Source organism: Anarrhichthys ocellatus, unplaced genomic scaffold (genome assembly GCF_004355925.1).
Source record: "Anarrhichthys ocellatus isolate YVR2014 unplaced genomic scaffold, GSC_Weel_1.0 scaffold6, whole genome shotgun sequence".
NCBI lineage: Eukaryota > Metazoa > Chordata > Actinopteri > Perciformes > Anarhichadidae > Anarrhichthys > Anarrhichthys ocellatus.
In genome coordinates this window covers 4,869,504-4,873,874 of record NW_022280036.1, presented here as the reverse complement: position 1 = coordinate 4,873,874, position 4,371 = coordinate 4,869,504, and the positions used below count along the sequence as shown (strand labels likewise).

The window sequence follows — 4,371 nt, the reverse complement described above, 5'->3', positions numbered from 1 at the left end:
ACACACACACACACACACACACACACACACACACACACACACACACAGCATAGGGAAATCAGACTGCTAATGAGGAGTGACTTGCAACAGCGAGGGCTCTCACACAGGCCCACTTTCACATCAAAATAAACATACCAAGATGTGTGTAGGGGAGGGAGGAAGGGAAAAAAGTGATATAAAAAATGCATTTTTCTGTAGCAGAGAGCAGCAGAGGCGGGAAGCAGCAAGTACAAGCCCTTTGATTTTGTTCAGCAGTCAGTACAAATTATGGTGGACAAGGGGGGCATCAAATGGCTGGATTAAAAATGTATTAAAAAACACAGGAGTTCCTCCCATGTGTGACACATGCAGACCTGCACTGGGCCCATTATGTATGACACACAGAGGAGGGGGGAAGGCAGGGGGAGAAGAGGGGGAGGGGATGGGTGTAGATGGAAATAGAGGGAAAGGCTCCTACTTTGTATATGAGAGAAAACGGGGAGGAGGTAGGGAGAAATGAAGGAAACTGATGTGAACAGAAATGAGGAAAATCCCTTTGTGTTTTAAATATTAAGACTGGAGGGACAGAGAGACAAGAAACACACAGAAAAAACATTCAACAAGTGTGTGAGCAAGAGATGCGGGGCAGAGAAAGAAGAAGACAAAGAGATCAAAAATAAGAATTTATCTTAGTGAGTGAAGAAGACAAACACGACACAAGGCTCAAGACGAAACATGTACAAACACACAATATCGTACGCAACAGCTAACACCTATTTTCTGTTATGGCCCCTTGTGGAGTTATACAAATATTCAGTCTTTCTCACCAAAATGCTTTTTGTGTATCCTTGGTGTCAAAGAAATGTATTTCTGTCATCATAAAGCATTTGCAAGGTTGCAGTCGTCTTCTTCACCGACAGCTGGAATGTGTATCGTATGTGCGTACTTTCATGATTGCGCGACAGAAAGTGCATTCTTCTAATTTGACATTATCTCTAAACTTTGTTGCTGTGGTGGCAAAACATGACAAACAAAGAACAATTTTGAAAACAGCAGGGAAAAGTGGACTGTCTGCTTATTTACAAAGAATATTTAAGAAGACAAATACACCTCCTCTCAAAGGAATGTAAAGAGAAGGGTTTACCTATCTGTATATTTGTGTGTGTGTGTGTGTGTGTGTGTGTGTGAGAGAAGCGAGAGCACTTATACCCTGTTGGGTGATTATTAACAGGATCTAATGAAGCAGCAGGAGATTCTCTAGAGACATGATGTATGCAAACACAAACCGACACACATGAGACAAAAATAAACAAGCGTGTAAAGACCTCTACACACACACACACACACACACACACACACACGAGGGAGTGTCTTGGGACATGTAATTCCACAGGAGTGTTGGGATGTTTGCATGTTACCGTTTGTTAGTCTGTCTGTCTTGCTGTTTGGCTTCAATTCTATCTAATGTCATACCTACTAGAAACGTCCTGCCTCCCTGTTTGTCCGTGCTGCTTTTCCCTTTCTGCCCATGTCTTTGTGGTTGCCTGTGTGTCTGTCTGCGGCTCTGTGCCCCAAAACGTTTCACATATCAAAAGGTACTTTTCTTTCTGCACTTCGAACAGAAAGCTCTCACTACATCTCACTCTTCGTCTCATCCACTGGGGATGAGTTGAAGAGCGAGATGTAGTGGGTTCTCCTCTCCTATGTCTCCCTCCTTTTTCATTCCTCTTTCGTCTCCTCTACCTCTGTGCCTTCTCGTTCTTCCCATACTTCCTTCCTCTTCTATCTGCTCTCTTTCTGAAAACAAAATCACTCTGTACATCTCTCCGGGCTTCCCACCTCTCCCTTTCCTCACTCGCTTCCCCCTTTCTCCGCCGTCCCCCAACTGCTTGTTCTCATAGCCGCGGTGAGTATGTGAGCAGGAAATATTACCATACCAAATGAAAGGGAGAGGATTTTTTCCTCCTTCTCTTTTCTTTTCATTCAACATTGCGTTACCTTCCCTCTCTCCCAGCCTGCTAATTAGTCGAGGGACTGGTGTTTGGGAGTTGAAAGAAAACGGCACACGTTCATTCTCTTCTTCATACAAAAGGTTTTGACGGTGCTCCATCATCTGCAACCAGTACCAGCAGCAAAAAAAGGACAGCGCATACTGTAGATTGAGCGTTCATGGATTTTATTCTATTGCTTTTATTATTCTGCCAATAGCCAGTCCTTTCCAACATTATTTTTTTATTTCCCGAATTCAGAACATGTTGTCTATTTTTTAACGAGACTTTAGAAAAGACTTAAATCATAAGTAAGCAAATAGTGGCTAGAAAAGACCTAATTAATGCCTTTATAATTCAGTAGATGAAAACAGCATACAGTGCAAATTATTTGGTTTCTTGTTTCTTTGTAAAATTACAAAGTTGTTCTTTTCTAACTGCAAGTCTCGTTCAATGCATTGAAAAACGAGTGTGTGTGTGTGTGTGAGTGTGTGTGTGCGTGGTGGATGTGTTGCAGAGTAAAGAATAGCATCTTATTTTCACTCTGAATGTTTTGACAAAACTGCTGAGTGTGGAGCCTACTCTAATGGATATGTGGACATTCAGATGGCCTGTCACAAGCACCTGTGTGTGTGTGTGTGTGCGCACATGTTAATCTGCTGGGGCAACTCATCTTATCCTAAATACCATGACCAATTTCACGCTCTCACTGGAAAGGTCGTGCCACTGGCGTGTGTGTGTGTGTGTGTGTGAGCATGTTGGTGTGTACACACCCGTGCTGTTTGTATCTGAAGTTAACCCGGTTAACCCCAGCGTAGGTGAAAATCTGCTGCTGAGGCAGACTTTGGCAACAGAGATCCTGGATAACGCTACTTAACGTCACTAGCCATCAACATCTATGACACTCGCACAGATGGAAACACAGAAGCACACATACAGTGGGCCTTTTTTGAATTAAAACATATACACACACCAAACAACAATTCTTGTTAAAATTCACATAAACACACATACACACGGAAACATTCAGACAAGTTAAATGATGTCAAGTCCAGAGTCAAATCAGCCTGATGTAACTAGCCCCTCTGGAGCAAAAAACACACAAGCTGGCTTAAAAGAGAGGTAGTGTGCATGGTTTTTACTTCCCACCATGATGATATATTTTCTATAACACTAATATCAGAAAACATTGAATCCCCCAAAAACTCTATTCTGAACCGTCAAATAACAGCATCATTGTACATAGACATGTTCCGATACAATTTTTTCCTTCTTGACTCCGATACATAAACTTATGTCTTGGTCGATACCAAGTACCGATCCAATACCAGTGCGTAACAAACAACAAAAGTCAAAACAACACAACACAACAGGTCACAAATCCGTCTCCAATATTTTATATCACTGTGAAAACATCTCCTTCAAACAACTGTATTTTTTCAAGTTTCTCACCAAAAACGAAATGTTACGTTTAAGATTACATTTGAACACAACTTGATACGTTAATGCTCATTCTGAATAGAGCTTGAACGCATCGCAATGTAACTCAACCCAACCCTCCTTAACAGCTGTTAGCTCTGTTATTCAGTCAAGCAGGACTGGGCTGCCCAATTGTTGTTCATTACAAAGCATTGTCAAAAGATTGTTTAACCACAGGTTAGTAGTGCTAGTTTGCACATGTGCAGTACAGATTGGGCAGGATGTAGGGATCAGGAAGCGGGTGACACATGTTGTAGTACCTGTGTGGTGTAAATGAGTTGATAAATTAAATGATGACGTGATATCGAATCTGTGCATAGACTCGATACCCATCCAGCATTTTAGGCTGTTTTGGAGGCATTTCAGACACGGGTATTGGTATTGGAACAACTCTAATTGTACAACAGAAAATGCAGCGTGTGACGTGATGTACAATACAATATAGCTTTCCGACATGAATGAATCCATCAGTTGGTGAGAGACGTACAGAGACGGAGTGACAGAATGAGAGATCAACTCTGACACAGAGTGCACATAAGAAAGAATCAAAAGAGTGAGAAAGTGGGCGAGTGTGTGTGCGTTTGTGTGCATGTGTGTTTAAGTACGTGTGAGAGAGTTTAAGTGTGTGTCTTCCAAAGCCCCCGTTGATCATCTTGACACATGTCTGAGCATTTCTGTCACTTTAATATCACTGTGGAAATTCTGCAGATTAGTACAACATCCGTCATGGTGCCCGGCCGATCCAAGTCAACAGAAGGCATGCAATATTAAACGCTCATATTCCCCACAGCCTTTTATGCTCCAATATTACAGAGGCAGAAGAAAGGGCCTGAATATTCACTCAGAGAGATGACATGGACAGGTTTGGAAGAAAAGTGCACACACACACACACACACACACACACACACACACACACACACACAC

General features: G+C 42.1%; 1 protein-coding gene across 1 annotated transcript in view; it reads right to left on the bottom strand.

Annotated features, from left to right (window-relative positions):
* ush2a (Usher syndrome 2A (autosomal recessive, mild)) overlaps positions 1 to 4,371 on the bottom strand; it is a 120,259-nt gene that overhangs the window by 100,844 nt on the left and 15,044 nt on the right. The window lies entirely within an intron of this gene.